We start from the raw sequence: 25,256 nt of genomic DNA, 5'->3' as shown, positions 1-25,256 counted from the left end.
GTACTCAAGTTGTTGTTGTACATACTATGATGCACCATGGTATCTTTCTTAAAGCTCTTTTGTTGATGTATAATTTTGGTCGGTTTATTCTTGAGTTTTATGAACTCTAATTTTAACATTTCTGTGTTATTAGGGAGGGATCTATTCGACAAAAGGATCAATATAAGCTCTAACAGGTTCCGCTAAAAATTTGAGAATTGCAATTCTAGGTTTACAAAGCTATGATCTAATATTATCACCTTCAAAGCATGCTCATTAAGGACTACTTTTAACCCCATGGTCAAGTCATGTTCAATTAGGTGTTAGTAGTTTTGTAATTTCAACTATATGGTTTGGTGTGAGATATGCAGTCACTAAGCTTATTATATTAGGCATGATTCCAAGAGAACAATGTGCGCTTTGTTTATAGGAAGGATTTGATGAAGCTGTGAATCTGTGATAGGTTTTGCTAGAAAATTGAGCATTGCAATTCTAGGTTTATAAACCTCTCATCTATTTCTATCTCCTTTGAAGCATGCTCATTAAGGTTTATTATTAAACTATTATTTTACATGTTTGTGACTTCTAAGTTTTGCAATTGTTCAGTTCTTTTCAGCTAAGCATTATTAACTTTGTAATTTTAAGGGTATGGTTTTGTTTGAGATATATGCAATCATCAAGTCTTGTTTTGTTAGGTGTGATTCCAAGGCAACAATGTGTGTCCTTTGATCAGAACATGCACTTGCATCGCTTCTAGCATTTTGGTGTTAATGTTTTCTAGCTTTGTCATATGATTGGAGAGTCATTGATGGTGGAAATTCGGGGTTGGGAGAGGAGACCTTGTGATTGAGGAAGGTTTCTTTCATGAGGAAGGCATCCTTCATGGGAAGGGTTGTGCTAATTAGTGCCAAAAGGATATAAAAGCCTACAATTAGTTGACCTAATTCAAAATATAGATGTAGTTGGCTCATTAATTGAGTGAATTGTTCAAATTGTGCAACTAGGAGCCAACCTATGTTGGAGCCTATTGAAGCTTTGAAACATGTGGATTTAGATCACCAAAGGGTTGATGTGCAACTAGGAGAAAGGGCTAGGGGTAGTGCACCTTGCATAACCACATTCATTTCATAAGTTGGTATAGTTAGACACACTATAAGAGGGTTGTTGTAGGAGGTTAGAGTAGAAACTTAGGACTAAAGAGAAAGAACATCGTTGAGTTGTAGAAGAGCAGAAACATTGTCAAGGCACAACATTGGTTAAGGCCATGTTACTATAATAGAGGCTATTTGACTAGAAACTCATAGAAAAAGGCAAGCCCACGTTATGTTCCTCAAACATGCAAACATACATGCATATGCGAGCAAACGTACTACGCTTTGAAACCACTACACAAACAAAAAGGGTTAATGCAACCAGTTTAAGCTTTATAAGAAGGCATAAGTTAATGTGGGTGTTGTTACCACGAATTCTCACACCTTAGTGCAAAACCTATCACAAGGGCATAGACAAGCGTAACATGGAACTGTTATCATTCACCTTCGTAATCACTTCTTGTTTTAGTGAAGGATGAAATCCAACAAAAGGGGCTTCCCCAACAACTTCAAGGAATCCTATAGCAAGATGGGATCAAGTCTATGGCCTCGTATGTTAGTTACTCAAACGTACCACCACTAAATTAATTATTCCAAATGAAACAAGGTGGTTTAATCAAAGCAATTTCAATATTTATGTGAATGAAGTATCCAAGACAATTTGTGATATTTTTCAAGAGAAGGTAGGCTAAGAGGGCACCCCAAACACTATAAATAAAATAAAAAAGCTATGGTTGTGTAAAACTTGTGAAGGATGACAATATTCAACAATATATCATGTTATAATAGTAGAAACAATTGACCTTTAAACAAATAAATATGCAATAAACTAGGACTAAAAATGGAAGTTAAACTCGAGTTTTACAAGCAATTAATTTTTGAAATGTAAAGGGCACATAATAGCAACAATGCAAAGCCCTAGTGGGCTGAAAATTCAATTATCAATGCAATAAATGATAACGAGATATATTTTTGATGATTAAATTCTAAGTAAACCCTAGGCATCTAGCTTAATTATAGCTGAAAATCCAAGGATAATTGCGCATAAACCCTAATCTACCTTTAAAACAACAAAATAAAGGTTGATTTGATTTTAGAGATTGACTAATGGGAGTGGAGACTAGTGCCTACTATTTCTTTGGGGTTTATGGAGTTTATCCATGAATTTTCTTGAAAGAAAATGAAAAATGGATATTGGATAAACCCTAGGGTAGTCCATACAAACCATAAATATTCTCCTATTGAAAGATATCAAGATTAGTCCACTACAAACCCTAGATTACCTTCCTATATCCTTCAGCAAGCCTTAGAAAATGATTTCAAGGGAAGGTTTTTCCCTAGAACCCCTCCTAGGGTTTTCACGATAAGGTCTATTTAAGAAAAATACAAGGAAAAATGTATTTTTGCCACTTGATAAGCACATCAACACTCCATACATTCAATAAATAAACTGACAATGATTTGGAAGAACACTTACTAGGTAAACTAATGCTCATCAATGAAACTCTAGCCATGAATCATCTTTCAAGATTAAAAAAACACCCATAGATCATCTCTCCAATATAGCAAATGAGTCATTTATCCATAGGGTATTATGTAAGAGAAATGTAGACAAGTAATAATGAATCTCCACATGTAGTAATGATACAAATGAGGGATCACTTCCTCCATTCATATGTGGAATCTCAATTAGGCAAAAAGCCCCTAGAACATAATAATCCATGATACAAGGCAGATAAGTCTCAAGCTGAACCCAAAAAGGCCTCTAAAACAAAGATATAATGCTAAAACATGAAATTGTCCATCATAAATTCTCCATAAGTGTCACGTGTGATTGTAATGGGCTTAATGAGATATTGTCATGTCTAAAATCGATGAAAAGTGCTCCAAAGGTCATTCCTCTTCCCAAAAGTTGTAATGCATCATCCAAAAGTCATGTCATATCATCAAAAGGACCTCATCATCAAATGTGTTAGGTTGGCTCAAGCAAGTACCCCACCATCATCATGTGAGACATCCTATCATGTGTACAATGCCAAGTTCATCATCAAGAAGAAAGGCTCCATGACCTCTCCAAAGAGGTGCACAATTATCACCAAATCTAATGTCATCAGTTCAAGGCCTAATCTCCTTAAGGGGTGCAACAAAGTCAAGGGGCTTCATGCCCTTTCCAAGTGACATGCTAATCTCAAGTGTGCAACATCCATGGGCCAATGAGTGATGGAATGTATCAAGTAAGGTTCCAAGTTATCTTATGGTCAAGCGCTCATCACTAAGGCCTCAACAGCCATCATGGAGTGTCCTCCAATGGGTACACCACATCATCCATGGAGTGTGAGAGAAGCAATGATTGTTGTCTTCCAAAGGACCATGTACATGTATACATCATCATCGAGTAAGGTTCAAGGATTCAAGTGAGATCAACCTGTTACCCACCATTTTGTGGGTGATATCCCTAGGAGAATTCTTTTCTCTAAGATGGTCCTCAGCCGGTAGCCAGCAACCCCCTTGTAGCCACTAGCTAGCTCATTGTGCCATTTTCTCCGCCACCTGAGCCAGCAACCCCCTTGTAGCCACTAGCTAGCTCATTGTGCCATTTTTTCTGCCACTTGAGCCAGCCATGTGGTCCCTCGCCCATCCACCATGATCATATGTTTGAAGGTGAACTTCCCAAATCTAAAGGTATGCCTTGTCATTTGGAAATTGAGTTTGTAGTTTGCTTATCATGGACACTTCTGGGTATGAATTAATGGGGGGGTTTGATGGAAAGAATGGGCTAGGTTTGTGCTTCTGTCCCCTAGACTCTTTTAGGAATTAACCTTGGATTCTAGTCCCGTGGGATCTCTTTCACTGACCATTTGGTTCTAGGGACGGTATGTCATGGGAAACCCCGATTTTGCTTGCGTTGTCCTGCTCCCTTATCTACTTATATTACCCTCTTTCCATTCATTATCACCCCATCCATCATCTTTCCCGTTGGGTCCACATTCCTCCATCGAGTCCACATAGGCTTAGCTCACCCCATCCCCTTGCCCACACCTTGGGTCATGGCCTGGAATAAAGCCCGAAGGTTGATGCACCTGAAAAGAAAGCTAAAAGCATATATGGACACATTCAATAGGAAAAGTACCACAAAATGTAAAGGATGGTCAAGACAAAAACATTTAACATGTGGGCAAAAGCCAATACATGAACTCTACCCCATCATCATGGCCATCACCCTGGTTCCTACAGGTTCTATTAGCCTTCTTCATCATATAGGAACCCATGATTGTCCCAACCCATGGTGGGCGATGAACCACCCCACCTTAAAGGGGAAATTCAATACTACATCTTATACATCATGCTCTAACCCCTTGAGCCTCAAGCAGTTAATCAAAGAAAATCATAAAAAGGCAAAAGGCATAAAAGAAGGGTGGAAAAATCAAGGCCGAGGCACCTCATGTACCACGATTGCTCCCTCCTACACATTAGAAACCCAAGTGTGGGCTTCCCTCTTGTTAGCTACACTTGTACCCCAACATGTGACATAGGGATTCCCGTTCTCATTCCCTACTTCATTCACCTATCTACCACATGCCACCACCTTTTGAAGGATGTGCCTTGAATATTTTATCCCTTTTAAAAGTAGAAACCACCTGATAGGATTCTTGGTTAAATCCATTTGGAGTTTAGGAGACATTGGCACATCTCGAAGCCCATTATGGAAGGACAGGTCATTATGAAGTCCCCGCCCGTGGTCCATGATTGGTAAGCTCATTTACTCGATTTCTTTAATGACTTGATGCACTGGAAGGCTAGGAGACGCATTGGATCTTATGCAGGATTGCAGATGGTCTCCAACTTGGGTTTGGTCTCCCTATACGGGGTCCTAATCCTTAAGAGGGCTACATTGGCACATGTAGGGTGTGTGTTGAGAGCCATGGGCCTCCATAGCAGCAAACAACACTCCATGGATCCCCATAGCCATTCAGAGGTTGCTCGTGGTTCACTTATTGGATGACGAAGATGCACCTGATCCATCATGACCATCTGGCCCCAGATTTGCACCATACACTTGGCAGATGATCCAGGACTTGCACGATGATGTGGCATCACCAACACCATCATCCTAGCTCTTGCAGGCGATCTACAAACATCTTCGATTTGTTTGGAGACCCATGAGGACACTTGTGTGCCCCCACATGTCATTTGGAGCTTATTACAAGGGGTCAACCCCTTGTCCACTACTTTTGAGGGTCCTGCTCTTCATTATGGCACCCATGGACCTCATTAGGCCTCTTAGAGGGCCTACGACATGCATATATTATTATTTGACCTCTTGAGAGGCTTATCCTTTCATTTATGAGCTAGTTTGGTGGGCTTGTCAACAAAAGTTAGATTATTAGAACATTATTTTATTTTTGGGGCTTATGTAGGCCAAGGAGGCTAATTCGAACTCCTCATTAGTATATAAATACAAGTGAGATGAGTTCATTTGCTCATCATCACTTTGGTTTGGATCTCTTATCTCTCATGAGATTTTCGCACTTTTTCTAAGGATGAATTGGAGCTTTATGGATGAGTTTTGATGTGTGGATATTGGTCTATCTTCTCTTGGAGTTTTTTTATTGTCAATTGTGAATGGATGGATATACTCTATTACATGTAAGTAAGTACTTGTGATTTTATTTTTGTTTACTTTTGTCATATATGTTGGATTGGGATTTTCGTTGTTCTAGGGCTAGTTGCTGCATGCATTTACCGCTTAATATTGTGGAATCTGTCTCTATAATAGCTTTCGTTCAATGTATGGGCCATGTAATGTGAGTGAAATCTCCTATGGGTAAAATTTGACCTTGAAAAGCCATTCCTCATGCATATCGAAGTATAAACGCTGCAAGGTTGCTTCTTCTTGACCTTGAAGGCAAAACGAAGTGATCTTGAGGCCTCCTTGACTGGGAACCAAGAAATCCTACTCTTACTCAACATAAACTCAATTCTCCAAAGATTAAGGCACTGATCTACCAAGGGTGGTCATTAAAATCCATATTTTCTCACATCCTTCCAAGGCTAGCCACATTGGGGTACCTAGGGCATCAATTTCTCGACAAGCTAGTCATCAAAAGAATTCAATCTCCTAGGGTCTCCTGCATTGGCCTTTCCTCTAGCTCTCCTCCAATTTTGAAGCCATTACGTCGGTGGAGTTGGGAGAAAAGTCAAGCCCTAGATCCGGGATCAAAACTTGCCCTTCCATCCCCAAGGCTAGTACCTCATAGGGTCAAGACAACATCTTCAAGTGAAATTATTTGTTTGACCCTTTCCCCCACCTTGTCTAGGGTAAGAATATCACTGGTTGCTTCATACTTTCCTCATACCCTAGACTAGGTCCACTTGGCCCTGTGTGGTCCCGCTCCTTTAAAAGATCATTCTTCAAGAACCATCTGGGTTGCCAATTCTAGCAAGGATTTTAGGGGTTGGGGAACTCTTTCACAAGCCTATTCCCATTAACCTAACCCTCACAATCCTCTCTTCCTTTCCCTAGAAACACATAGTACCTTGCTTAGAAATCAAGCAAACTCCATCCTTCAAACTTTTCTGGGAAAGGGTTTGGGTCACTGTTATATAAAAAATTAATTAATTAATAGTTATTAGGCAAAGGGGCATGATCAAAGATCACGCCCATTCACCAAGAGGCACCCAAGGCAGTATAAAGCCAGGGCCCTTCCAGAAATTGTAATCATCTTCTATCTTTTAATAATAATAAATATGAATTTGCTGAGTATTTGAATGCATTTGTGTCATCTGGTATCGAAGGCATCGAATCCTCCCTGTGCTGGTTTCACTTACTGTGGGAAGCTCCATGTTTCACTCACCATTCGTCCTTAATCGATCCGTTGCTCCCTGTCCTCAACCCTGTCCACTACGTAACCTCGTCCCTGTCTGTTGTGTGCCTTCCGTTCTCCCAAGAATCGTTGACCATCACTCCGTCCCACCACCATCCCACGTCACACCTGTCCCCGCAGCCCTGTCCCCAGCGCCGCACCTACCGCATACCTTCTGTTGTTTCACTGTCGCCTGACAGGCTCCAACTCCATCGCCCTCCTCCCAATATTTCAGCCGGTTTGCTGTGTCTGCTCTGACCCCGTCGTCCGTCATGTTCCAACCCCTGTTCGACTGTCGTGTTCCGACCCCGATTCCCAATCAAGCATTAAGTCATTCCTTTTAATTTTATTAAATTTATAACTATATAAAGTTATAGCTGTATAGTCATAAAATTTTTATAAATATTAAATTATATTGTTTATAACTATAGAGTTAAAAAAAAATTATTTAAAGAAAAAAAATTTAGTTCAAATTAAAGAAAGGTTAAGTTGACGGACAAATATACACCCCTACAAACTCATTCAATGTCATCGATGACAATGACCGATTTCAACAAACAACTGATTGATCTTGAGAATAGGATTACTAGCCACTTTGATGATTTCAACCAAAAATTAGTCGATCTTGAGAGTAAGGTTATCGGACATTCCAACAATATCAAGAAGCTTTAGGATACGACAAATCAGATAGAACAACAGCTCAGGCATAACCATATCAAATCTAAAATGAATCATAATTAGACAATGTCATTGCTGAGCATTTTGTGTGACAGAATGAAGGTTACACTCGAACAACTACTCCAAGATGATGGAGGTAATCAACAACACAATTCATCAGATTTAACAAATTCCGCAGATTCTCATGAAAAAACGGTGTCTCCAAAAAAATCATCCACGCACCATCAAGGAAATAGTAACGTGACTTTTTAAATAAGCGTCTCTGGAATACATTCACCAATCAATACCCTCTTTTCGCTCCACCATTAGCGACGTATCAACAAAGAGCAAAAATCGAGCTACCCAAATTCGATGGTAATGAAAAATGCAGCGTTGCGTGGTTGAATAAAGCAGAAGAATATTTCGAGATTTATGATATTGACAATGATGATGAAAAGATTAGACACGCTTCCATGAAAATGGAAGGCAAAGCATATAATTGGTATATGTGGTGGAAGAAGATGACACTCGCTATCAGTTGGAGAAAATTTAAGGATGCATTCTTTAAAAGATTCCAAGGTGTAAAGGAAGAAGAGTTCTTTTCAACACTCATCAGATTGCGACAAAAAGGAAATGTGGATGAATACACTCGAGAATGGGAGACCTTAGCAACACGAGTACCTGGGTTATCAGAATCTCGTCTAATTCAATCATACATCTCCGGACTTAAAACTCATCTACGAGTAGAACTTGAGCTTCATGACATTATGTCAATAGAAGTAGCAAGACAAAAAGCAAAAGCTGCTAAAAAGAAATTTGAACAGATACTATGGTCAAAACCGGAAAAAGTATATTTGAGACGAAGAATTCCACAGTTTGTGGATACAAATAATACAAGATATGTTCCACCACATCTTCGCGAAGGCGAAAAATCCAACGTGGAAATGCAAAGGATATAAGGAGGCTAGTGCAAATGCTGTGGTGAGAAGTGGGACCTTAAACATAGGTGTGCTAAGGGAAAAGAATCAAAGAACCTATATAACTGTGAAGCAAATAATGATTCAAATAGTCTTGAATCAAACATAGAAGGAATAGAAGATGCCCCAGAATTAGATGATAGAAGTATTCCGCAAGTGTCACTATCAACTATGACAGGTATATCACAACCCCAGACTTTAAAATTAAAAGGACATATAAAGAAGAACAATGTAGTGGTTCTCATCGACTCTGGTAGCACCCACAATTTTTTCGATGCAACCATGGCAAACAGACTCAACATTTTCTCATTCCCCTTACCCAACATGAAGGTGATGGTAGCCGACAATAAGAAGATTGAAAAGGTAGGGAAATGCCATAGGGTCAAATTGCAGATTCAAGACTTTAATGTAGAATCCCTGTTCTTCGTTGTACCATTAGGAGGAGTAGATGTGGTCTTAGGTATCCAATGGCTACGAACCCTAGGCACTTACTCTGCCAACCATCAAGAGCAGTTCATAAGCTTTAACTGAGAAGCGCAGAGGTACAAGTTATACGGATTCCAAGCACCAGAGAATCAAATCGCGTCGTCATCCCAGATGATGAAGATGATTCAAAAAGGAGCACCAACTTATGTAGTACAATGTCACCAATTAGAAATGTTATCTGCAAACATGATCAACGAAGAGTCACCGGAAGTACAAGAGCTAATTCAGAAGCATGAAAAGGTATTCCAAGACCTACCCATGAAAATGCCTCCTAACAGGGAAATCGAGCATACAATAGAAGTCAAAGCAGGATCAGACCCCGTCAACATCAAGCCGTATCGATATCCACATCACCAAAAGACTGAAATTGAGAGATTAATCCAAGACCTTTTAAAATGTGGGATCATCTCGAAAAGTAAGAGTTTGTATGCTGCTCCAGTGGTATTGGTAAGGAAGAAGGATGGATCATTCAGGCTATGCATTGATTATAGAGGATTAAACAAAATAACGATTAAAAACAAATTCCCAATTCCCTTTATCAACGAAATGTTGGATGAACTACATGGCACAAAATACTTCTCAAAATTGGACTTAAGGTCGGGTTATTACCAAATTTGAATCAGGTTGGAAGACATACCAAAAACTGTGTTCTGAACACACGAAGGTCACTACGAATTTAAAGTAATGCCCTTTGGGTTAACCAATGCACCAACAACATTCCAAGCCACTATGAACGAGTTATTTCATCCATATCTTAGGAAGTTTGTATTAGTATTCTTTGATGATATTTTAATTTACAGTAAAACTTGGAAGGAGCACCTACAACATCTGGATAAAGTTCTTACACTACTGAAAGAGCATCAGTTCTATGCCAAGAAATCCAAATGCACCTTTGGGAAGGAAGAAGTAGAATATCTCAGACACATAATATCCCATGAAGGAGTAAAAGTGGACCCTAATAAAATCAAAGCTATAAAGGAATGGACCAAACCAGTTAATATATCCAAGCTAAGAGGGTTCTTAGGATTGATTGGATATTACCGAAGATTTATTAAAAACTATGCACATATAACTGCACCTCTAACAAACCTTTTAAAGAAGAATTCATTTCAATGGAATGAGGAAGCAAGAAGGTGTTTTGAAGAATTGAAGGAAGTTATGTCTAACGCCCCGGTATTGGCAGCTCTAGATTTTTCTAAGCCATTTATCATTGAGTGTGATGCTTCCGGGTTTGGTATAGGTGCAGTGTTAATGCAAGAGCGTCATCCAATAGCTTTTGAAAGCAGGAAGCTCAATAAAAGAGAATGTCTTAAATCCACATACAACAAGGAAATGCTTGTTATTATGCATGCACTGGCTAAGTGGAGACAATATCTTGTGGAAAGTAAGTTCTCCATTTGAACAGACCATAACAGTCTCCAGCACCTCCTTCAGCAAAAAATACTTTTCGAAAAACAACAAAAATGGATTGAAAAAACTGTCGCCTTTGACATGGAGATACTACATAAAAGGGGAAAAGACAATGTAGTAGCAGATACCTTGTCTAGGAAGGACAAAGAACCAACATTACTTGCAGTCTTAATCACCGGGTTCAGCGAACTTGAACGAATAAATTCGAAATTCGCCAAACTTCAACGAATTCGAATTTATTCGTTCAAGTTCGCCGAACAAAGTGGCGAACTCGAATATCATGGCAAACCCGAATTTTATACCGAACTTTAAAAAAACACCGAAAAAATCGTTGAAATTCGTTTAGGTTCGTTTAAAAAAAAAATGTTGTTTGCAAATTGCGGGCCCCGTGGTTTTCGTTTCATTGTTTGCGCACACAGGTTTCATTGTTTGCAATTGCGCCCGCGGGTTTCATTGTTCACTGTTTAGTTTTATTATCACGATTCACCACAACCGGCGACAGTCCAGACTCCGTCACTCCACAACATAGTGAGCAGTGGCAGCGCTATTGCAATTTTGTGGCGACCACAGCCTACAGGTGAACCGTGACAGTCACAAGCACAGCTCCAGGGCTCCTCTCCGCGACAGGCACAGTGTCTAATCACGACAGATCACTGGTTGTCCTTGTTTTGTTTAGAAATAGGCAATCTCAATAGGCGTTGTTTATTTGTTCGCTCTATTTATTTATTTATTTAAATTATTAATATGGTTGTGTTAAAAAATTAAATTTGTGTTATTTAAAATGTATTTTTTTACTATATAAATAAATTTGCATGCCCAAAAATTTATTTATGTGTAATTTATATAATTTAAATTTATAATTTTAATATTTTAGAGACTTCTCATAAAATTAATCTAAAAATATATAATTTTTAAAACTTAAAATAATTAAATCGTGAAAAAACTCTAAAATTTAAAATAATTAAATTATAATAGTTGAAATTTGTAAATTGTAAATTAATAATTTTAATTTTATTATTAAATTGTAGTAGTGTTGGAAAAAATTATATGTAATTTATATAATTTTAATATTTGAGAAATTTCTCATTAAATTAAATTATATATATATATTTTAAAACTTAAAATAATTAAATTGTGAAAAAACTCAAATTATTTTAAATTACAATAATTGAAAATTAATAATTAATAATTTTAATTTTACTATAAAACTGTAGTTGTGGTAGGTGAGATTGTAATTTAACTGTAATTCAATCATGTTTTTATATATATACATTTTTTTTCAAATTTCTATAATGTCGAATTTTATGTCGAACTTGATCGGCAAAATTTTAGGTGCCGAACTTTATTCGCATTTCAAGGTTGCTGAACTCGAACACGAACACGAACCTGGTGACTTAGCTTGCAGTCTCGATTGTTGTTCCTAAATGGCTTAATGAGATTCGAAGTGAGTATGCCAAGGATTCAGAAATAACTGCGATAATCAATAACCTTCCAGACAACTCAAAATTTGAATGGAAGAATGATATTCTATGTTACTAAGGAAGGATCTATCTGAATTCAAACTCCAAGTTTAAATCCAAGATACTCAAGGAGTCACATGATTCACTGTCATCCAGACATGTAGGATTCTTTAAAACTTACTACAATGCACGACAATCATTCTTTTGGAAGGGGATGAGTCGCGATATTCAGAAATATGTAGCAGAATGTGACAAATGTCAAAGAAATAAAAGTGAAAATATTACGACACCTGGATTACTTCACCCCTTAAACATTCTGAATCAGAAATGGGAAGAAATATTGATGGACTTTATTGAGGGATTACCTGTATCTGAAGGCAAGGATAAGATTTTTGTAGTAGTCGACAGACTCACCAAATATGCTCACTTTATTGCAATGAAGAAATCAGACTCAGCTAAACAAATCGCTGAGATATTTTGCAAAAATATTTATAAATTACACGGTTTTCCGAAAGTCATTGTGAGTGATAGAGATGCCAAATTTAAGGGTAATTTTTGGAAGGAATTGTTCAACCATATAGGAACCTACCTAAATATGAGTTCCGCTTACCACCCACAAACTGACCCTAGGCTGATCCTTCAATTGATGAGTGTATACAGTAAGTGATATGATTTGGGGTGGACTTTGTGAGTGGTCAGTAACTGATATGATTTGGGACAGACTTCATGAGTGGTGTAATACTCTTATGCATGGGCTATGTGAGACCATCATCCATGACAGCCTTTGAGTGGTGTAATAGTTAGACATGGGTCATCCATGAGAGCTTTTGTAGAGGGAGCAATTTGCTTGAGTTTCCCTTTCCTTAATGCTGCGTCTTTCCATCCCTTACCCTTTCACATTGCTTTGATTGGCTTGCTAAGCAAGCTTCCTTTAATTTTATTTAAATCCCCTTTTTTATATGGGCAGTTCATTGCTCATAAGGGATGGGATGATTCTTTTAAGTCTCTTTTACGTTGATAGGTGTGATATGCATCTTACCAGAAATTGATATATCTTACCAGCAACTGGTGTATCTCTTATGCTTATTTCCCTGCATATCTATGGACACAGTTTATTTCGTAATATCTCCCTCATTATCAAGAAATACTGCACTCCCTTTCAGCCCTGCAGCCAACATCAAAGGGTTTTCTAGAAATATTGTGCCAAGTGAATGTGTGAACTCTTTTCACCTGTCTTCTAGTGTGCTACTGTTGGTTTGGAAATACTGTCATTGCCTTGTTTGACCCATAGATCCTGTTGTGTCGATGCTCTCAACCAATTACTAGTATTTTTTCCTTAGTTTAAACTTATGAAGCATTTCGATATATTGAACTTTAATATCCTGGAAAAAAAGAAGCAAAACTAAAAATTTATCCGTTCCTTTTGAATTTTTGCCATAGGGTGCCTCTATTGCCCATGTGACTTGCTGTGTCTCACACTGGCATCCTGTGTGCCAGAATTCCTGGCCATGCCTGTGTTAATGTGCCTATGATGATTTTTAAATATTCACCATGACTCCTGGATGCCAATAATGATGATGATACCATATAAAAATATATGCTTGAGAGGTTTAATAATCTATCAGCAATTGCTGCTTGGTGAGAAAGTGTTAGTGGTGAACAGTAACCATAGGAGCAACTCCAAAATATTTACACCGTAGTGTTGTCCTGAATTTGTGCGAGTGTGGACATGTTAATTCCTTGATCAGTGGCAATCCTCTGTAACCACAGGAGCAACTCCAAAATATTTACACCGTAGTGTTGTCCTGAATTTGTGTAAGTGTGGACCTGTTAATTCCTTGATCAGTGGCAATCCTCCGTGACCACAGGAGCAACTCCAAAATATCTACACCGTAGTGTTGTCCTGAATTTGTGTAAGTGTGGACCTGTTAATTCCTTGATCAGTGGCAAATCCTCTGCAACCTGCTGTTGATAACCATGACCATGCATTTAAAGCTGGATTCATACCTCTAACAACTTGTTTGAATTCCTTTTCATGTATTCAACTTCAAATCCAGGTTCTGAAGGATCAGCATCATCTAATGAAGTTTAGCTCTTGTTTCTCCTAAGCCATCTTCTACCACATCTTTATTTTCTCAAGACAGACATTTGACAACTTCTATCCTTGGTCCGACATGTCCCCACGTTACTCTGTTCTCTTCCTGGAGCTGATCCAGTGAAATCACTGGGGGATTACCTCCTTCCATGACTCATAGCCTAGGATCCCAATTCCATGGTTCTCTTGATCTGGAACAGAGTGCTTGACAGGAAAATCAGGGCTGAGAGTTTTTTCAGGAGGATAACCCATACCTGAAGAAAATTGGATCTTTCTTGCTGTCAACCATGGATTTGGTGTTGTATGCCATAAGTGATGGACAATGGGTGGCAGGTTAGTCTGACTTCCAATTTAAGATTCAATCCTTTCAACACATTTGCAATAGATATTAAAACCTCTTCATAATCATGTCAAGACCCCCTCCTATTGTTGGGGTGATGGATGGGAGGATGGTAAAACCTCATGCTAGTGAAGGATATAGTTGTCCAAGGATTTCCTCACTTGATTTCCCAACTTGTGACTTCCAAGACATCCATATTTAGCTTCCTGATTGGGGCTTCTTTTCTTTACAATTCCTATGTTGTCAAGGTCATCACCATCTTTCTTCTAACAATGTCCAGTCATTGTTATGAACAATCAAACATTAAGGATTGCCACTGCATCTCTTAGCCAAGCAAACTTGCTCTTAAAAAACCATGTGCTTTCTTTAGATTTGTTTGTGTCAACTGTGCTTCCAGATCATGGGCATGTCTTGAGTTTTCTCTATGGTCTAGTGCACAAGCACTGTGATGGCAATCTTGATTCTTTACACAATTAAATAGAGGACAAGTTTTGTGAAATTTTGAACTCGCATTTTTCTTATGTATTAAAATGTTTTGTATAATGTAGATGCATATATAGGGTAAATCAGTTGTCAGTAAACACTCAATATTACAAGAATACTCATTCTTTGTTTGGAAAAAGATTTTTCCTGCATTAGATGCTGCAACTAGAGAGGTCTCTATTTCATCAGAATCACACTGGCTTGCAGATGGTCTCATGCACTTGATGGATATGTAACATTATTGTTTTCATAGGCATTCAGTTCTTGGTAGTTCTTTGTTTGCTTCTTAACTATGCTTTTTTTAATTTTATCATTTTACTTATGAATTGCTTTTGGCTTTAGCCCTTCATAAGAGCATTCTCATATTGCTTTGATTTATCAAGTGACTGTTTCCCTTAATCTATTTTCTTTTTTCTGGAGGGTTGTGTTCTCTCCCTCTGCTCTTTTCAACTTTAGCAGTTTTTTTTAATATTGAAGTCTGAGCTGTTGGATTGCAAATGTAAATTGAAACTCTGAATCAATTTTACCATGTTAATGAAAATAATAAACTCTTCTACATTGCTTTTACTTGTTGGGCTTGTGGTCTGACAGGTTTAATTAACAAGCCAATGGTGCATTGAAAGTACTAGCTAGTAGCACAATGTGCTCATCAAATTGACAGACCTTTCTTCAGTATAAAATCGTTTACTTTTGATGTATCTGCAACGGTATTGGTTGCAATCTCAGCTGGTTCCTTTAGAGGGCAGTGCACATATTCCAAAGGTCACGGGATGAACATATATATAATTTCTGACAGTATATCATGAAGTTCCATCTGAGATCAGTTTTGAATCTTTGATTTGCATGCAATAGGGTATATGTATCTAAATGTTTATATAGGTTCATACTGAAGTAGGACTCTTTGCCTGAAAGTCAAATCGGTAGACCCATTTGAATCTCGAGTAGTTATTTTTCAATGCTAATCTTTACCTTATTAAAGTTATGGTCCATATTGCCATATTCTAATGAATGTGGCAAGTGATGCTATATGTGAATAGTTCTTTCTGAACAACAATAGACCGATAGTAAATACAAATCTGATTCCTAGTAACCTCAATGGTTCAGGGTTGGGTTCTTTTGCTCTATGGGGTTGGAACATGTGTTCCACCCTTTCGAGGAAGTTATGATCATTGATTACTATAAACTTAGTTTTGTAACATGGAAAATGTATTGTATTAGCTGCCTATGAAGGCATTTATTGGCCTCCGAATTGAAGTTGTAATGCTATTGTCTTTTATTTTAAATTGCAACTATGCTAACGTTAGTTGTACTAACTGACCTAGTGCTTATTAACATAGATGAGTCTTATAGGCTCGATCTTTATAGTGGCCTACGAGCTTACAAAATGCCTCCTAGAATTTTTGTTTTTTTTGCAAGCTGCGTCCTTGTCATCTTTGAACAGAATCAAGGTATATTTTAAACTCGTTTATAGTTCTCTTTCGTGATAAGATTCTTTAGCATACACTGTTAGAATTGTTTAAATTTCATTACACCCAGGAACATATTTATTCAGTCACAAATAGGTCAGTTTCAAAACTCTGTGGATTATATTATGACTAGCATTGTGCACTTGAGGAATATGATGCAAATGTTTCTATGCTGGGAATTCTTTCTCAATAAATGTGATGTGCTCTAGTACCAAATTATATTATTAGCATGCTCATAGTCACACGTTAAACCAATCTTCTTCCAAAAGTTGTCTCATTTCTTAATATGTTACAAAGCAATGAATAAATGCAAAATCAAGGTTATGTAAATCTGTTTTGGGGCATATTCACATTCAAATTAATGTCTTTATACTCTTTTCCATTCATGTAAGTTGCTTCTAATTAATGGATTTCAGCCTTAACTTCGACCAGGGATAATCAAAGTGTAAAGTACAAATTTCTCCTAAACAGTTCTTCCATTAATGGTAACTTCCTCCATGTTACACCTAATGACAATTTCCAGCATGAAGTCTGTTACCACTCAAATTGTCACTAAGAAGGTGCAAGGTCTTCACAGGTGAAAATCAATTGCAACTTGGAAGATAGACTACTGTCACCTCAGTCTGTCTTCCCATAATTCAGGTTACATGTAGGGGGCTTCCCTGTGAATGACTTTTTATTGCATGGCCTGTGGATGCCCAACTTCAAGAAAGATTGCTATTTCTCTATTTGCATTTGAGTTACAAGAAAGGGTAATCTGTTCTAATGAAGCTGAAAAATTCATAGAATATGGTCATTTGAGTTCATTTTTAGTTCAACACTTGAACCATATGAAAGCACTCTCATGTGTGCAATGTTTGCAAGCTTGAAAGGAAAAATCCAGAACTCTTCCTGGTCACTGCCTCGTTTGAAGAAATAGGGATTGTTTGGGTGAATTACAAGTATGAGCTTCCTAGAATGATGGACACAGCTTTTCACTCATTATTACAGCTTTACAATCAACATTTAGACAACATGCAAAAAGACTGTCATACGTATCTAAAATTATGCACCAATACATATTTTCAGTGGACCACCACGTTTCATTCATGTATACATCAAATTACACTTCAGAAGTTTATGGTTCCCTTTTCCCCACACAAACATACTTTCCTATCTAGACTACATAATTATGAAATAGGAGCTTTCAAAGTACTACTAGACTACCCTTGATGAGTTCTGGTTAACCTACAGATTGGGGACGACATCTTTTAAGCACACATAACCAATGTCATGAAGTCTATGCACTCTCTTTTATTTGTATATTTCCAGCATATGGATCAAGGCTAAACTAAACATGTTTCAAATCTAGTTGACCTGACAGTGACATTAATTTCATTAGTAACGGCTGTCACATAACCATCATTGCTGTCGGTATTACAATGGATAAATAATGGACTGTTGTGTGTTTGTTTCCAGGTTATAATACACAGGAATGTTTATAAATCATAGTTCTCCCTTCTTAAAATCACAAAATGTAACCCAATTTGCAAGCAAAACCATAGAATTTATCAAACAAATATGAGAAATTCCGTTTAGTGGGTTAGTCAAACAATTATGTGACAGCCTAAAACCACACTCAGGATTACGAGACTATAAATCAGATCTGAAAGTGGATGCTTCTTCGGCTATGATCTTGTAAATTTGAGCACAAAGGATACCTCTAGTTATCACATGTGAGTCTGTGACCAACTTGCAATGGACAGAACTGAGGGCTGCTGTATGTGTATGTAGAAGTTCATTGAAGAATTCCTTTGAATAGTTTGCATGCAGCCAAAGTCTCACTTGCTGATGTACTTCCAGACCAGTAATTTAAACAGAAATTACCAAGGCTGTTACATCATATTAGAAAATTTCCATGGAAGCATTTTTTCAAACAATTTTGTGTGCAAACTGAAACAGAACTGAGATTCTGAGGATTATGAACACAGGTCTTAGGATATATCCCAGTGTTACCAAAATCGGGATAAAATCACCAAAATTGTGAGCTTTTCAAATGGGCGATTTTTTTTTTTTTTCTGTAACCTAGAGGAACCTAGCGGCCTACTAGACACATAACTACCAGTGAACCTTTGGGGGCTACAATCTGTCCTCCTCCCCATAGCCCAGGTCACAATACGGGGGTTTGAACTTGGGTCTCTCGAGTTTCAACGATTTCACATATCTCAAATTTTCAATTGAGCCGCCCTCCAGGACTTGTTTTTAACATAGTTCCAAGAATAACACTTGAATAGGGTGGAGAATGGAACTGGTGACTTAACATCTAAGAGTGCCTGAACAACGCACCTAATCACCATCTATCCAAGAACTCATGACTAGTGTTGGTTGAATTTATGTGTCCAACCCACAAAAAATTGCAAACCCACTAATATATGTTGAGAATTCAATAGGGCAATGTATATATTAATTCTCTTAACTTGATAACTCCTGTGTTACCTTTTTACTTATTAGCTTTGATCTTTCTTATTTCAATGTGCAATACATCAAATAACTACCAAAACAGTAAGAACAATGACACAGTATATAGGCTACAAGCCAGGGTCAAAACCCCTCCTCTTGAAGGGAAAACCAAAATATCTTTGCTTATCTTTCAGATCTTTCAATTGATGAATACCGTGACCTAGGCTCAGACAAATACCCTCCAATATCAAGTCTTCCTCGGCCTCCTGCTGCAATATTTTCGACCTGTTAGTAAATCCGAAATTCTGCTCCCTAGCAACTGCCGCTGCTTCTCTAGGAGACTTTGATCTTCCTCTAATTGTCTTCCCCTTGACCTCACTTACCTTGACTCGAGTCCTAGGGCTAGTAGGAAGCCCTAAGAGATTTCTTCTCTTCTTGCTTCCAAAACCGAACCTTAGACTAACCCAGTCTAAAAACCCTAACTTCGCACTTCCAAAAGAATGGAGAGAGACCCAAACACTTCGACTTTCTTCGTTCTTCTCTTCTTCGTACTTCCTTCTTTGACCTTCTTCTTCTGCCCTCTTCGTATAAGAGATGATTGAATGAATGATCTAAATGGTGGACGAGTTCCTCTTATATATAGGCTCCTTCAAGGGTAAACGTGACTCTTCATGTAGGCCAACTTGACAGCTCATTAGGCCAACTTGATCTTGGAGGTATTTTGACATTTTCAAGACAAAATAAATTTTCTTTACAATTTACAATGTGCCCATGGGGTCTTCCATATATGGAAATGACTCTTATACCTAGGACAAACCCTAGAAGCACTCAATGGGTGCTTGACCTATAAAATAAAAGAACTTGAGCATGAAACCCATGCTCCAATAATAATAATAATTATTATATATACAAGGATACATTTCATACTAATGAAGACCGAACCTAGTTACACATTTTTCAACACTCCTTCTTATGTAGGTAGGTATTCATAGGAGGTACATGGTCATTCTCAATCTGAAGAGATCTCATAAGAAGATTCGGATTGGTAACCCATTTGTCTAGCATCATAATAACCAACATTGTCATATAGCAAGGCCTTGACTAATAACTCTATCTCTCCACAAGATCATAGCACAATGCTGGCGAGACCAATGATGTGTAGACACCATCATCATTGTCTCTCCAAGGTACATACCTCTCATTGGACTATTCTTATCTTGGGTAGCTAATCCTCGAAGAATATCGGTCCACAAATACTCTTATCTTGAATTCCCTACCACATTCTCAAAGAGTATCGAATGCTAGATGGTTACTCAATCCTCCATTCTTTCTTCCCAATTGAAGACAAGAATGTTGTGTTTATCTCTCCCTCTCAATTCGAGAGGATAAATCCACCAAACCAAGCTTGTCCCTTAAGTATACAAGCTTCTTGTTTGGAAGTGATTTCATCAATATGTCAGCTACCTGCTCATAAGTGGAGAAATATTGTAGCTGCACCACACCATTTTGTACTAGCTCTCGTATATAGTGATACTTGTTGATATGCTTTGTCTTCCCATGAAACACCAGGTCCTCAGACAAACGAATACAACTGGTGTTATCAAAACATATCATTGTAGGGTTCATCAGTCCTAATAAGTCGGATAGCATTTTCCTTAACCTAACTACTTGGCTAACTTCACATGCTGCAACATATTCAGCTTCAACACTACTCAAAGCAATGGTGTCTTGCTTTTTGTTCATCCATGAGACCATAGATGATCCCAAACTAAAACATCCTCTTGTAGTGCTTCTTCCATCGTGTTCACTGCCTCCCCAGACAGAATCTGTATAACCAGTCAATTGAACATCATTCCTTCTATCATATTTCAAGCAGTAATTGATAGTTCCTCACAGATATCTTAGAATATGTTTTGTTTCTATCCAATGATCATGCTTCGACTCCACTTGGAATTGACTAAGTACATTTAGTGCAAAACATATGTTCGGTCGAGTATTCACCAAGTACATTAGTGAGCCAATCAATTGTCTATATCCGGAGGGATCCACAGGGCTTGATTCAGAACTCCTTAGTCTTTTCAAGTTTGTGATCATCGAAGTGGTCATCTCAGAGTCCATCATGTCGAACTTCTTCAGTATCTCGATCACATACTTTCCTTGACCTAAATAGACTTCATTAGGTTCTTGCCAGAATTTTAGTCCCAAATAGTAATGCATCAGCCCAAGATCCTTCATGTCAAACTCTGCTGCCAATTACTTCTTGCATTCTTCAATTCAACATTCTACACTTGTTAAGGGAAGATTATATACATACAGAAGAATAATTACAGTTTCGTTGTTTACAACCTTAATATAGAGGTTTGAGTCAACATATCTTTTTGTGAAGCCTAATCTTTGTAGGTATGCATCCATTCTAGCATACCATGCCCTTGGTGCTTGCTTGAGGCCATATAATTCTTTCTTCAATATGCAAACATATGCCTTCCTATCTTTGATTTCGAATCCCAAGGGTTGTTCTATGTAGACTTCTTCATCTATTACGCCATTCAAAAATGTAGTCTTGACATCCATTTGGTGGATGTTCCATCCCATAGATGTTGCCATAGAGACTAATGATCGAATCATTGTATATCTTGTTGTTGGAGCAAATGTTTCTTCATAGTTGATGCCTTCAAGTTGAGAGAACCCTCTTGCCACAAATCTCGCTTTATACTTATCTATACTTCCATTAGCTGCATGCTTGATCTTATAGATCCATTTGGAAGTAATTATATATTTGTCTTCAGGCCTAGTTACGATCTCCTAAACTCCATCATTATAGATTGATATTCTTTAGTCATGGCATCTTTCCATTTTCAATGTTCTATAGCCTCTTCAAAAGTGGATGGCTTTGCTTCTATTAATTTTGTCATGTATGCAGCATACCCAGAACATCTCTTGGGTCTTTTACTTTCTCTAAATGATCCTTGCGCTGCCCCATGACCTTTTGCATCAAGTAGTGTAGACTTTAACCAATTAGATCTGTTACTTGTTTCTTGAATGACCTCAAGTTGAACAGGTTCACTAGGTCTTTCTTCCTCATGGTGAGATCCTTCTCCTTCCTTGTCAACTTCTTCCTCAAATATAGGAAGTTCTTCGTCATCAGAATCTATAGAAAGTTATTTTGATCTCTTGAATGTTATGCTCTCATCAAATATGACATCACGACTAACTTCAATGTGATGTTCATCTTTCATATAGATTCTATAGGCTTTTGATGAGTTACTACACACAACAAATATACCTTTCACACCGGAAGGATCCAACTTCTTTCTTTTCTTTTTTTGTATATGAATATACATAAGACATCCAAAGATTCAAAGATGGTCAACAAATGGATTCTTCCCAGTGAACACTTCTTCCAGAGTCTTGTTGTCTAGAGATATGTGAGGACATCGATTTTGTATGTAGACATTGTCTCTGTTGCCTCACCCCACAAAATCTTAGGTAGATCTTGATCGTGTAACATTGCTTTTACACTTTCTTCAATGGATATGTTCTTTCTTTATGCAACTCCATTTTGTTCGGGATTGTATGGAACTATCAGCTCCCTCTAAATCCCAGATTCCGTACAAAATGCTATAATCTCTTTGGACGTATGTTCTCCTCCATTATTAGATCTTAGTATCTTGATTCTTCTTTTTGTAAGGTTCTCTACTTCAGCTTTGAATTCATGAAATTTAGTAAATACTTCATCCTTGATTTTCATTAAGTAAACCCGGGTCTTTCTTGAGTGATCATCTATGAATGTGACATAATAAAGATGTCCTCCAAGTGATTTTGGAGTCATAGGGCCACATACATCAGAGTGAATGAGATCCAATATTTCTTTCGACTGTGAAGCACTGCTTCCAAATGGTCTCTTGGTATTTTTGCCCAATGCACATCCTTTGTAGACACATTCATGATCCTCCTTTAGATTTGGTATTCCATCCACTATGGAATTTAGAGTTGGAAGTATCTTGAAATGTGAATGATCAAACCTTCGGTGCCAGAGTTCACATGGACTAATCTCAGTGTGAACTAGGGCATGGTTTACGGGACATATTAATATGTAGAGCCTTCCTTCTCAGATGCCAATCACTTTTGCTTGTTCTATACTTGAGCCTTTTGCCCATACCACTACTTTACCATCAATGAAGGCTACTCTATCTCCTTTATCTTCTAAGCTTGAAATAGAAAGTAGATTTTTGTGCAAACTTGGAACGAACAGAATGTTGTTGAGGTGGATGTTGCTTCCATCTTCGAGCCTTATGGATGATGATCCAATGCCTTTCATTGGATAACTTTTGTTTTCTCCAAGTTCCACAGAGTGTGCATATTTCCCTTTTGATAAGGTTTGCAATTGGTGGGAGTGCCCAGTGATGTGCCTAGATGCGCCACTATCGATTACCCAGATGTCTTCGTCTTGGAATGTCCAAGAGAGAGCCGAGCAGAGTCCCTCATTCCTTTCTTTGAGTGATAACTTCTTTGAAGAGAATATGAGACTCCATACTTCTTTAATACCTTTCTTGAGATGGCTTGTGATACTTTTGATGACCTTTTTCATTGTAGAGGAGATCTTCATGATGCCTTTAGAGAACCAAAGCTCTGATACCATGTTTAGAATTCGATAGGGCAATGTATATGTTGATTATATTAACTTGATAACTTCTTGTGTTACCTTTTTACTTATTAGCTTTGATCTTTCTTATTTCAATGTGCAATACATCAAACAACTACCAAAACAGTAAGAAGAATTGTAGGAATTTACAGGGTAAGTTCCTCAGACAGAACACCAAAGGACACCACTCACAAACAGATCACAGATCAATACACCAGTGTTTTGACGTGGTTAAAACCCTCAAAGAGGGAAACAGTCCACGACCTGAGCCAACGCGACCACTTCAGGCAATTTATTAATAAAAGAATGAAAATTTACATATGCTTCTCTCATAGACGGATTACCCTACAAATGACCCTCCATGCGCTTTAAATAGAAATCATGGACCAATTGGGTGTTAAGCCACAGATCAAGTGTCGGTAATACCGAGGAGAGAATGAATCGTTGGATCACTACATATCGTGACCGTCAGATTGTAAGTTACAAAATGTACAAGGTAAAGAAACACACTTTACCTAACTCTATACCTAACTCTATACTAGACCAAGTTGTACTGAACTATTTCCTATGTGTCGGAATATCCTAACATCCCCCCTTAAGAACAACTTGGGATAGGATTGAAGGATTTACAAATATGACACGATAGGAGAAGGAAGGAGGCACTAGAGCCTATCCCCCTTTAGTGACAACTTCCTGAACTCCAACCATAAATCGAAGTTTAGTGAACTTTGCCTCTGTGAGAGCCTTTGTAAAGATGTCTGCAACTTGATCATCTGTTGAACAATAGTGCACTTCAAGAACATGGTCATGAATGAGCTTTCTGATGAAGTGCATGTGCAGTTCAATGTGTTTGCTGCGCTGATGTTGGACTGGATCTTTGCATAGCTGAATGGCACTTTGATTATCACACCAAAGTGTAGTCGGATGCTGCTGTTGAAAGCCAAACTCTGACAGGATCTGACGAAGCCACAAGGCTTCCTTACTAGCTTCTATGACACCACGATATTCTGCTTCTGCTGAAGAAAGAGAAATGGCACCTTGTTTCTTGCAAGCCCATGTAATAGGTCCTGAACCAAGAGTGAACACATAACCTGCAGTAGACTTCCGATCATCAGGGTCACGAGCCCAATCGGAATCAGTGAAACCAACCAATAGAGGAGCTGCTTCGGCACTGTAATGAATCCCAAACTGAACTGTACCTCGAACATAACGAAGTATTCTTTTAGCTGCTTTCCAATGACTTTCACGTGGGTTTTGCATAAACCGAGCAACAAGGCCAACGACAAAGGAAAGGTCAGGACGAGTATGGGTTAGATACAAAAGTTTTCCTACAAGTTGACGGTATAAGGTAACATCAACTTCAGGAGAAGTACAAGTGACTGAAATTTTGACTCCAGACTGAAAGGGAGAAGGGGTTGGCTTACAGTCTTCCATGTGAAAGTGGCGTAGAATATCACAGGCATACTTGGATTGAGAAAGGGAAATACCTTCCTTGGATTGCAAGACTTGAAGACCGAGAAAATAATGTAAGTGTCCTAAGTCTGTCATTTCAAACTTCCTTTTAAGGCTAGACTTCACATGGTTTATAAGGTTGGGATCACTACCAGTCAGGATAAGATCATCAACATAAAGAACAAGAATGATAAGAGACTTGCCCACTTTCTTGGTGTAGACAGTATTGTCAGAATGACACCTAGAGAAGCCAGATTATAAAAGAAAGTTATCCATTTTGGCATACCAAGCTCGAGGAGCTTGCTTGAGACCATAAAGGGATTTCTTAAGCCGACATACAAGGCTGGAGTCTGTTTGTATAAAGCCAATAGGTTGTTCTTTTCCTTAAGGTGTGACCATTATCAGATCTTAGCTT

At 38.0% G+C, this 25,256-nt stretch overlaps 1 protein-coding gene across 2 annotated transcripts in view; it reads left to right on the top strand.

Moving 5' to 3' along the window:
- The window catches only part of LOC149243951 (WUSCHEL-related homeobox 12-like), a 163,737-nt gene extending 147,646 nt beyond the window's left edge, over positions 1–16,091 (top strand). For both annotated transcript variants that reach the window (XR_016246717.1, XM_089374670.1), the window contains exon 6: positions 15,434–16,091. The gene's annotated coding sequence lies outside the window, so the exon portion shown is untranslated. The remainder of the gene's footprint in view (positions 1–15,433) is intronic.
- Positions 16,092–25,256: the final 9,165 nt, after the last annotated feature.

Source organism: Pinus tabuliformis, chromosome 8 (genome assembly GCF_031772625.1).
Source record: "Pinus tabuliformis cultivar Carrire ecotype Pingquan chromosome 8, CPIR1, whole genome shotgun sequence".
NCBI classification, from domain to species: domain Eukaryota; kingdom Viridiplantae; phylum Streptophyta; class Pinopsida; order Pinales; family Pinaceae; genus Pinus; species Pinus tabuliformis.
The sequence above is the reverse complement of the archived record's forward strand: the minus strand, read 5'-3'. Positions and strand labels throughout refer to the sequence as shown.